Source organism: Schistocerca piceifrons, chromosome 5, assembly GCF_021461385.2.
Source record: "Schistocerca piceifrons isolate TAMUIC-IGC-003096 chromosome 5, iqSchPice1.1, whole genome shotgun sequence".
In the NCBI taxonomy this organism is placed as follows: Eukaryota; Metazoa; Arthropoda; class Insecta; order Orthoptera; family Acrididae; genus Schistocerca; species Schistocerca piceifrons.
Window position 1 is genome coordinate 554,203,707 of NC_060142.1, and position 12,757 is coordinate 554,216,463.

The window sequence follows — 12,757 nt, forward strand, 5'->3', positions numbered from 1 at the left end:
TTGGCATTGACTGATATAGTTGTTACATGTCTCCTGAGGAATGTCGTGCCAGGGTAGAAGTTAACTGTTAGCAGTGATAGAGGTTTGGAGTATTAGCGCGAGCGGGCGGTCTGGACGTGTGCCTGTCATGGAGATTTAAAATTGGTTGGAAATGGATTGTAAAATGATAATGGAATTAATGATGTTATATAATTTTTCGAACTGAATGTCAGGTGATTAAGGTAAAATCTGATAAATCCATTGTTTACTCTCCTCCAACCACATGCCTATTAGTAGTTAGAGCCTTCACTAGTTAGAATCTCTTATTTAGCTGCCTGTATTGGTGCTTGCTGTATCGCTGTAATGGAAGATTTTCTGTGAGGTAGGTGACTTATGAAATGAATGGGTTATTGTTAGGATTTCTTCTAATTTAGGTCCATTCTTTTGGGTTAAGCAATAGTCAGATTGCGTTATCATTGTATACTGTGGGTCATAAATGACTAGAATATGTGAGCAGTGTTGGTCAGAGAAAGTTCTGTAGGTCAAAAATGAAATGATAAAAAATAGCAAAGTGACAGTACGTTCAGTTTCACTCAGCAGTCTTAGAAGGTTCAGTTGCATTAAGCAACTTTAGTTAAAACATAGATGTTTCACCTTCTTAGTTATTCAAGTAAAAATTAAATAAAAAAGTTTCACCTGTCGATCTTTAGCTGAGGTTGCCTCTCTGGAACCTTCTGATTTTCTTGTAGCTTGAATAATTAGTGCATGATTAGAAATTAGTTATTGTCTACTGCTCCCGCATAATTGTATGTGTGGAATTGCTTTTGTAGTTGTAGTTTCTGATTGTTGTACTCTATTGCAATGAGCGAAGCAGTTGTGGCATGCAAGTTGATTTGCACCAAGTATCTCGCAGTCGCTTTTGCTAATAATTAGATATTGGTTATTTTCAGTGCTTTTTTAGTGTGTCTTCCTGTTTTTGCTTCTCATATTGTTTTTTGTGTCTTATTGTGTGAAACAGTGTGACAATCATGGAGTAAAAAAGGCGTAAAACTAGGATGCAAAGTCAATTGAGAAATGACAGTGACGATGAGCGTAGCTTGTTAGCACCACCTTGTAACGAAGTGAGAAATATTCAAAACAATAATCTGGTAATAGTGCATAGGGACATAGATCAGGCAGTAAATAACGGTGTAGACAGTGAAACAATCAGTGAACAGGGAAGTATTGTCGATCGATCGGTCGGTAACAGTTCGCCTTAGGAATGAGAAACAACAGAACCAAATCTTGCAAATACTGTAGATCTAGGTTTTACTTCAATACACTTTTCTCAATTAAGTCAAGACACATTTCCTGCTTTACAAAATATGAATGTTGCCGGCGCAAACGCACTGCCGAAAAGCACAATGGTACATGTTTCAGTCACTAATGCATTGTTACTGCAATTAACTCAAATCCAGAAATTAACACGGCAACAAACGGAAGAAAATCAGAAGCGAGCACAGCAACAACTCCAAACGTTAGACACAACGCTTGAACAAACACATGAAGATTTAACTGCTGAGCTACTTAAAATCGAATCGAAATACGAAAAGATTTCTGAATATGTAAAAACACAAGTTTTTGATACTTTCAGCTTATTTTTTCGAGACATGAAAACATATTACGGAATCATGAAGCAACCATAAACGAACTGCATACGATCGTGCGTGATAATCACGACACCCTGCAGGCTAAAATACGGTCGCGCAACTTGCAAAGATGAGGAAAACTTAAAAGACACAGTAGATACTCTAAAACTTGGTTCAGAAAAACACACGGTGGAAATCAGCACATTATCGGAAAATGTGGCCGGACTTTCGGATCAGCTAACAAACTTATCTACGAAGGTAGATGATGATCTGAATGATACAAGACCGGTAGTCTTTACTGACAGAAGAGTACGAGGAAATCAGGAAATTCGAACAAAATCAGAAACAAATTAATACGCAACATAAAAGAGAAATGCGGAAAGTACAAGATCAGTTGGCACACGTAACACAAGAACTACACATTTCAGAGGATACTTGCGCTCCGACACGGGAAGAGGGATTTAGAACTGCCGGAAACTCACAAAGTAATAACACAGGGTATTTCTGAGATTTTGAAAGGAGTTGGCAAGGTGCACCGAATCGTGAGATGGAGCCACCGATTTGCGACTAGCCGACACGATGATTTCGACTAGAAGCTCTTCATCACTACACGTAAATTTAAAATATTCACGAACTCCAATAATTACATAGATCCACAAGCTTGGCTTCATCAATTTTCTCATTGTTTTCCTCCTAATTGGTCATTAGAATTCGTTTGTGGCTATCTAGAAAATGAACCAGCAATACGAATGCGATCAGTTATTCGCGACTGTCACAGTGAAGGAGATATTTATCATGCCTTCCTTTCTGGATATTGGTCTCATGCTACCCAAAATCGATTAAAAGACGATATAATGATGAAACATTACGATCGGTCTGAATTTTGCTGCCCTGTAAAATATTTTGAAGATATGTTGCGAAAGAATCAGTATTTCTCAAGCCCGTACAGCCCCTCGGAACTAATTGCATTTGTTTAATTAAGTTGCCTGAATACTTAAGACATATTATTTTTGCAGGACTTGTAAGGCTGACATCGAAGCTTTTCAGGGACTTATGCAAGAACTGGAAATTGATACTGACAATTCCATAGTGCGATAATAGGAAAGCAACAATTACAGGTCACATCCGTCACAATTCCGTGACGACAGAAATAATAAGTGGACACGACAAGGCTATTGTTATAACGCAAATCGTGACAAAAGCAGACACCACCCGTATGACAACCATTGGTAGAATAACAATAGTTACAGAGAAAGATCACATTTCTGTAGCAATGACTATGACAGAGATTGCCATAGAAGTAGACAATATGGGAACCAGAATAATTATTATCAAGGGAGACAAAATGAATTCAGACGCAACAGCCCACCTGGTAATTACGATTCTTGGAGAAATTCTCCACCACATGATCGACAAGAAAGAAATTACAGAAATTGCCAACATGACGACAAACGCTATAAGCAAGACGACAGTCCTGTATTTAATCAGAACTGCCGCGATTCAAACAGGGCAGGGCACTCTTTACAAGATGAAATTGTAGAGGTTAGACCTCCAAATCCCAGTAACGACGAGCAACAACAAAGAGATAATAGACAATGACTCACACCGCAGGCAGCCACAAAACGTACTTATGAAGCTGACGACGTAGCTGCCGTGACTTTCAATTACGTGAAAATGGAAGACATTAGGAACATCTTACTCCAGGAACATGACATGAAACAGAACAATATTGCTTATCCTGTAAGTCACATCACAGTAGATGAGTAAAATATATGGCAGTACTTGACTCTCGCAGTCCTATTTCAGCAATGAATGAAACAGCTTTCAGTAAATGCAACAAATCGAACAATTGCCCTACACTTCCTTTACGTAAGATTAAATTACAAGCTGCAATTTTTGGTAAAAGTGTAGATGTACCCCAACAAACTAACTTAGAATTCTTTTGTCAAAGCCACAGATTTACCATGAATTTTCTTATTGTTCCACTATTGTCGACAGAGATTATATTGAGTGTAGACTTTTTGAATGAGTGTAAGGTAATTTTAAACTTTCACTATGCTGAAATAAGTTTAGAAAAAGAAGGTAAGGTAGCTTTGAAATTTGAAGATTGGCTCTCAAACCATGACGAGGAAGTTAATCGGCTTTACCTCTTGTTAGACAATAGTTCGGAACTTTCGACGGAATTTGACACTAATAATCACTTTGCAAGTACTGATAGGGATGATATTGTTGACGTATTAGATGCGAACGTTTTAATTTAGAAAAAAATCAGAAATTGATTGGCAGGGCCTTTTTGATATCCTCCAAGCACATTTCACAGTTTTTACTCACGAAACAGTAACAATTAAAGCATTTCAATACCAATTTAGTGTTCGTGACCATACTAAATTTTGCTTCGGACCATACGTAATTCCGGCACATAGGAACCGTGCTGAACGAAAATACAATCTACTGAAATATTCACTATCGTAGTATCTATAGCCTCAGAGAGCTTCTAGATTATTTCTTCATTGCTTAGTACTTCCGTATCCCACTTCTCTGTGGATTGATTTTTTATGACTAGTCTATTAAATTTTAGCCTACTCTTCATCATTAACAAATTTTGGCCTGATACTATATGTGCTCTTTACCCCTTACAATCTAATATCTGATTTTGGATCTATGTATGACCATGGTGTACTCTAATTGAAATCTTCCCATATCACCTCGGCCTTTTCTAAGTACACCTCCTCCTCTTGCGATTCTTGAACAGAATATTTGCTGTTACTAACTGAAATGTATTGCAGAACTCTTTCTCCTTTCTCATTTCTACTACCTAGTCCATATTCCTCCATAACCCTCTCTTCTACTCCTTTTCCTACAACCGCATTCCAGTTCTCATGACTATTAGATTTTAACTCCCATTACATAACGGACTCCTCGTTCAAGATCTTCATACACTGTCTCTTTGTGTTCATCTTCTGCTTGAAACGTCGGCATGTATACCTGACCTATAGTTGTTGGCGTTCGTTTGCTGTTGATTCTGATAAGAGCACCCCTGTCACTGAACTTTTCACCACAGCTCAATCTCCGTCCTACTACTCTATTCATAACTAATCTATTCATAACTAATCCTACTAAGACGATTTTCTCCTGCTATTGATATTCGTTTGACGAGAAATCCCTGTCTTCTTTCCATTTCGCTTCACTGGCGCTCACTATATCTAGACTGAGCCATAGTATTTTCCTTTTCAGATTTTCTAGCTTCCATACCAAGTTCAAACTTCTGACATTTGACGCCCCGACTCGTTATCTTTTCACTGGTTATTCAGTCTTTATCTCAAAGGCACTCCCCTATAAAGATCCAAGCGCGGGATTAGTCCAAAATCTTTTGCCAGTGGACGGAGCATCATGACACATTTTGCAACTGCAGGCCAAATGTCCTGTGGATACACTTTATGTGTCTTTGATGCAGGGGTTTCCATTGCCTTCTGCATCCTCATGCCGTTGATCATTGCTGATTCTTCCACCTTTCAGCAGCAGTTTGCCACCCGAAGGGTTAGAGAGTGCCATGAACCTCTGACCGCTACTCTGCCCTCTTTGACAAGGCCATTGTCAGAGTGCGGGTGTCTTCTTATGTCGGAAGTCATTGTTGATGGTTTTTGTAAAAAATTCAAGAAGTGGAGGGGTCGATCCCAGAGCCAAGAAAGTTTTGATTATTAATCAAAGTCGCTAACTGTTTTGTTGCCCTTCGTGAAAATCCACCCAGGGCTTGCATTTCACCAAGTCAATTCCCGGCCGCGCACTGCGTGAGTTTCTACGCTTGTCTTTGTGCTTGCCAAACCATATTTTGACTTTCACATGTTTGATAACAGAACTAAATTGATGGCATTGTATGAGAAAAGTAAAATTAGATCCAACATTGTATAAATGTGAAAATAGTAGAGCAAGTAAGCTCGAAATACTTAGGAACAATATATCTTATTGGAAGACAAAATTATTTTCAATGTAAGGTGAACAAATTCAACGTAATGGATGATACGAGTAGTCGCACCTCACAGTGGAAGAAAAGGAGGAGACCGAACAATTTTACAAAACACTGGGACTTCCAGCTGTAATATATGGAAGACGCAAAACCTGGATACGACACAAAAAACAGAACAAAACAAAAATACAGGGTGTCTAATGCTTTACCTCAGACATATAGAAGGATTTGAAAAATTAGGTGGAAAGCGATATGCGTAAATTAATAACAATTCTATCCCACGGAAAGAGCACATCAGCAGACGGATGACGAAAGATAACCAAATAAGCAGAAGGTGTCTCCCGTAAGCGAAAAGGCACTGAGCTATCGGATCAACAGACTGAGTCTCCAGTAACTGACAAGGCGCCAGTAGCAACTGCCATCTAACAGATATTTGTGCAACGTTTGTAAATGTAACAGTAACGAAGCTTTGACAGTATTTTCACTAATCAGAAAACTGTAACATGTGTGTCTGTTTCTCTTTTTCATGCGGAATAACGTATTCTCGAACCCGCGGTTGCTGTCAAAATTACAGTGTCTCTTCATGAGAACGACATCTATCTACAGGGTTTTATAGCTACATAGCAATTCATCTATAGATGATGTCTTGGGTAATTATGAAATTAATGAACATCTTGAGATTGTCAGCCATTGAAATGGAAGAACCAGGGTTGTTATTTTGATTGAATGTCTTTCTTACTTGAACATATGTCGTTGTTTCATCTTTTTACTTCGTATGCAACAGACATAAGCTGTATTTTCCCAGAAGATAGGTTTTGTTGAAGAAGTTACGTGAGTAAAAGTGATCATTACTCAGTTTATTTTATACAAGTAGTTAATTTTGATGAATTATCTAGAGGGTTATGTGAAGTTGCTACGACAGCGAAATCTGTACTTTTTCAAAGAGCGGCTGTGTATAGCTAGGTATTATTCTACTCTTATGAATGTTAAACTTGATCATTTGAGACGAGAATTTCAGTTATAATTAATTCCAGACAGGAGTGAATTTTTGTTGCAAAATGGCTTACAATTCAGAGTACACTGACTTTGAGAACAAGGATCTTTGTCATTACTAATCGACATAATTAAGCGCTAAGATGGCTAAGCCCAGATACTCTATGGCATTCAATACTGAAAAGTAACAATGTAAAAAATTATCATCATCATCATCACCACCACCATCTATATGCTCTAGGCCCTTCGACCTGTTACGAACTTCAGACTGTATCTTTATATCAGCTCTTTGCTCGCTCATTCTGTAGAACACTCTAGGCTTCTTATATCTTTAGACCAATTTTGACAGATGTTCTTCCTTCTTTATGAGATATCTGATTTTGACGATATTCTAAGATTTTGTTATTTATTTACGCCTGTAGAACCCTCTAGGCTTATACCTTTAGACCAATTTTGGTTGAAGTTCTTCCTTCTTTATGAGATATCTGATTTTGACGATATTCTAAGATTTTGTTATTTAAAGTGAAACTGTTGATCGTGTTCCATACGTCGTCATATCTCTTCCTATCACTTTTGGTCATTTCCATAACTGTGCAAAGAAAGTGCAGTTCAGGAGGTTGAAAATTACCATTGTCCTTAATAGTATGGCACTACACTCCACACCCATATAAACCACCCGGTACCACTACAATCTTAGAGAACTTCAGTCATGCTCCCTTCGTTTGTTTCTTAGCGTTCTGCTTATTTAAGCTGACAGACCGGGAGGAAATTCCCATCGGTGGAGAGAGCGGAATAAAGGGGCTAAAATCCAGAAAGTAGATGCATTCACAATGGAAATATACTGCTAGTCATTAGAACTGCAACACAGGAAACGATAGAATATAACAAAAATTTACTCATTACGCCTATAAGATATAGTAGGAAAAATATGTGATTAAATTTTTAGCCTTTTTGGCAGTAAACAGGGTGCGAATTTAGTATGCAGAGTCGACACATTTTTTTAGCAAAATCGGTTCTAACCTGGATTGGCACTTAATCGAACTAAGCTTGGATGAAAAATACAGTTATGCCACTCCATTCTATTTGAAAGTTGCCTTTTTGAATAGAAAAATTCCATTTTTTAATGATTTACGCGTATGTGTATACGCTCGCCCACTGGTCGATATCTGTGGAGTAACTACTGTAGCCTCAACCGCGGTGGTTCGTTTCAACGGCGCACTTTGCAGTGAGCCGTGGCTCGGCCAATAAGAGTAAACAATGCGGTGACAAAAATTCATGAGAGAGCGATATACACATACGCAGACTGTGCTAGCGTTGCGTACACAGAATATAAAAGTGCAGGGCACTGGCGCAGCCGTCATCTGCACTCAGGTGATTCATGTGGAAATGTTTCCGACGTGGTAATGGCCGCACGGGTGGAGTTAACACACTTTCAACGCAGAATGGTAGTTGTAGCTAGACGCATAGGGCACTCCATTTCGGAAATCATTACCGAATTCAGTATTCCGAGATCCGCAGTGTCAAAAGAGTGCCGATAGCACCAAATCGCAGGCATTATGTCTCATCACGGACAATGCAGTTGCCGACGGCAAATAAGTAACGACCGGGAGCAGCGGCGCTTGCGTACAGTTGCCAGTTCTAACAGAGAAGCAACACTGCACGAAATAACCGCAGAAATCAACGTGGGACCTACGACAAAAGTATCCGTTAGGACAATGGTGCGAAATGGGGCACTAATGGGCTGTGGCAGCAGACGACCGACTCGAGTGTCTTTGTTGACAGCACGACATCGCCTGCAGCGCTCCTCCCGGGCTCGGGACCCTAGACAACCGGTAAACCGTGGCCTGGTCAGATGAGTCCTCATTTAAGTTGGTAAGAACAGCTGGTAGGGTTTGAGCGTGGTGCAGACCCCACGAAGCCGTCGTGGAGCCAAGTTGTCAAACGGGCGCTGTGGACGCTGTTGGTGGCTCCATAATGGTGTGGGCTGCGTTTACATGGAACGGACTGGGTCCTCTGGTCCAACTGAACCGACCATTAATTAGAAATGACTATGTTCAGCTACCTGGAGACCATCTGCAGCCATTCATGGACTTCATGTTCCTAAACAACGAAGGAATTTTTATGGATGGTAATGTGCCACATTAGCCCTCCCGGTTGGCCGTGTGGTCTGACGCACGGCTTTCCGGGCGGAAAGGAGCGCCTGGTCCCCGGCACGAATCCTCCCGGCGGATTTGTGTCGAGGTCCGGTGAACTGGCCAGTCTGTGGATGATTTGAAGACTGTTTTCCATCTGCCTCGGCGAATGCGGGCTGGTGCCCCTTATTCCGCCTCAGTCACACTATGTCGGCGATTGCTGCGCACGCAAGTTCTCCACGTACGCGTACACCACCATTACTCTATCACGCAAACATAGGGGTTACACTCGTCTGGTGTGAGACGTTCCCTGGGGGGTCCACCGGGGGCTGAACCGCACAATAACCCTGGGTTCTGTGTGGGGCGGCGGAGGGGTGAAGTGGACTGCGGTAGTCGTCGTGGGGTTGTGGACCACTGCGGCTGCTGCGGGGACGGAGCCTCTCCGTCGTTTCTAGGTGCCCGGTTAACATACAATACAATACAATGTGCCATATTGGCACGTTCTAGATAATTCGAGCGAGTGATATTGCCTCCCCGATCACTCGACATGAATTACATCGAACATTTATGGAACGTAATCAAGATGTCAGTTGCCGCACAAAATCCTGCACTGGCAACACTTTCGCAATAATGGACAGCTACAGAGGCAGTATGGGTCAATATTTCGGCACGGACTTCCAATGACATGTGGAATCCATGCCATGCCGAGTTGCTGCACTACGCCTGACAAATGGGGTCCGACATGATATTGTGAGTTATGCCGTGATTTTTATAACTTAATTGCAATGTGGTAAGTGAGAGACGCGCAGGTTGTGCTCTTGAGTAAGCGAAAAGTTTTCTAGCGGTCGTTGTAAGGAGGAATTGTGGCATTCGAACACACATTGAGAGAGAGAGAGAAAGTGGTTGATGATGACAATCTGGATATGCACGACAAAACTGGAATATATGGTAATATTTGCTGAAAACGGGAAGGTAGACTTGCCATATTGATGCAAGGGTATTTACTGAGCCACGGTAGAGGCCATGGTGAAACAAGGAATTTCCATTACTGTGTGTGTGTGTGTGTGTGTGTGTGTGTGTGAGAGAGAGAGAGAGAGAGAGAGAGAGAGAGAGAGAGAGAGAGAGAGAGGGAGAGGGAGAGAGAGGGAGAGAGGGAGACAGAGCGATGGAGAGAGAGAGAGAGAGAGAGAGAGAGAGAGGGAGAGGGAGAGAGAGGGAGAGAGGGAGACAGAGCGATGGAGAGAGAGAGAGAGAGAGAGAGAGAGAGGGAGAGGGAGAGAGAGGGAGAGAGGGAGACAGAGCGATGGAGAGAGAGAGAGAGAGAGAGAGCGCGCGAGAAAGAGAAAATCTGTTTCTCTGTGCAGTATATTAGATTCGTAACCGAGCTGTATAAAATCTGTGCTTCATTCACCTGGTGGTTTATGTGCATATATAACAATTCTTTTAAGAAGTCACAAGGGCATTGTCTTTCAATTATTTAGTAACAGGTATCCTTCTGTGGCTGTTTTCTTTGAGTGTGGTTATTTGGTAGCAAAAATTTATTTTTCATATGGAGCATTTATTCAGTCAGTATAAGATTACCTGCCGTATTTTTGGCCATACACATTTAGGTTCCAGAAAGTAAATTTTCGTCGAGACCTTTGGAGCAGTACATGGTGTGTTACGTTCCATACAATATTCTTCGAATGTAGTATTTTCAGGTTCTTGCAGAAATATACTTAGTTATGAGCCAAGCATGCTCACTGAAGTATTTTGCCCATAAGGTAGGATATCAAGGTCAAATAGTTACTGTTTTGTTCGAAACGTGATCATTAAAGTGAATTAAGGACTCCAAATGCACAGCTTAACTGTTGTGCGAAGGAAGCTTGCCTGTATGCAGCTGTTTTAGAAATTAGGTCAGATTGCCCTATACCAGAACTTTCAAGGGGCAATATTCATAGATTTGAAAAGGGCGTGTTAATCGGTGCAAATTTCTATGAAAATTGCTATGTCAACACGGATTAAATTCTGAAGGAGGCAGCTTACAAGACCGTCAACGATAGTAGCTGACGAATGTAGCGTTCTGATCTCTTGGCACTCTATGAACAGACATTTTCAGTGGGTGAGAGATTTGAAAAACGTGCTGACCAGGACGACTGTCGAACACACTGTGTATTGAGGTATATCAGGACCTGAGCGGTAACACGCGGTATTGCGTATTTTGTTGAAGACAGACCAGTCACTAGCCTTAGAAACATAACTCCTGCTGTCGAAATTAGCGGCTATGCGAACCAGAGGTCGTGTTTTGTACTAAATGGTTCAAATGGCTCTAAGCACTATGGGACTTAACTGCTTAGGTCATCAGTTCCCTAGAACTTAGAGCTACTTAAACCTAACTAACCTAAGGACATCACACACATCCATGCCCGAGGCAGGATTCGAACCTGCGACCGTAGCGGTCGCGCGGCTCCAGACTGTAGCGCCTAGAACCGCTCGGCCACTCAGGCCGGCCTGTTTTGTACCGAATGACACTCTGTATTGGACGCGTATGACGATGCTGAATACAATCTGGCAAAATTCGTTCTCTCTGAGACTTTCGCACATAGATATATCCATTGTAATCCTGTACAGAGAACAGGGACACGTCTGAGAAGGCGTGTGGGTTACTGGTCCCATCGATTCTGTAGCCTCGTGACTGTCGTGGAATCCCAATCAGTGCTGACAGCAATACCGCTCAACGATAAACTTCATTGTCAACTGGTCGCGATGCTGGTGCTGCGCAATCACGACGCCTTCTGCTAGACGTTTTTCCTCCTTATGTCACCACAATAAAATTTCACAAAGACCGAATATTCAAATGATGTATCTGAAAGATAAACACGTGGCTAACATTTCTTTGTATTCTAAATATAGGTAACTTAACTGCTACCTACACTGCGCTAAAACAGTGATCATCGGCATTTTCAAACACTTAGTTCATCCCATTCCTACCTGACAATTGTTGGAAGCCGTTGTTATAAAAAAAATGGTTCAAATGGCTCTGAGCACTATTGGACTTAACTTCTAAGGTCATCAGTTCCCTAGAACTTAGAACTACTTAAACCTAACTAACCTAAGGACATCACACACATCTATGCCCGAGGCAGGATTCGAACCTGCGACCGTCGCGGTCGCACGGTTCCAGACTGTAGCGCCTAGAACCGCTCGGCCACCCCGGCCGGCTGCCGTTGTTATACTGCGAGAAGCGGGCTCGCGCGGGGACGAGCAGTGGTCTACAATTGTTAGAGGCTGTTGTCACATTACGTGAAGTCTTCTCACGCATTGAGAGGCTCTGATGAAGGCTTTTACAGCTTCCGGCGGTGAGCCAGTCGAGAGAGGAGTGCAGGTAGGCTGGTGACTGGACATGCCTGCGCGCTGGGCTAACGGGTGCAGACGACACAGTTGCAGCAAAGTAGTAGAGTTACGATTAAAGAGCCCAGTGGAACAGGGGTATCCCTCAGTTTGGTGAAAATCTAACTAGGTACATATTCTGTGAACAGCGTCCATCTGGTGTCAGTTTGTCGAACTATCAGAGGGTGGGATGATTGCATGTCAGTACTGACAAAGAGAAGCAGTCTCAAACATCTGAGCCGAATAAGTGGGTCTGCCGTGTCTCTCTGACACCTGGGTTCCTATTAACTAATAATTACCTGATCGACCAATCGGAGAGCGTCTTCATATCCTGTGTAGTAATCAACATGGCTAACACAGAAAGCGATTTTTGGTTAATGACGAACAGATAGAAAATACCCGTTTGTCTTGTGGTGCAGATCCTGGAATCACTGAAAAATTTGAACGACTCACACAGAACATTTACGCAACTAAAGAATGGACAAAACCAATCCGCAATGCAAGGAAAAACAAATAGTTCACTATACCGAAAATGCAGAAAGAGAATTTTGTAATTTTAACTCCATTAACAAAGAAGCTAATAGAAAGAAACCAAAACCATTCTGGCATAAGCGTGGAGATCCGAAAGTGTTCAGAGATACTAGGTAGGGCATATAGTCCACGTACAGTTCACTTACAGTGATACAAGCGAC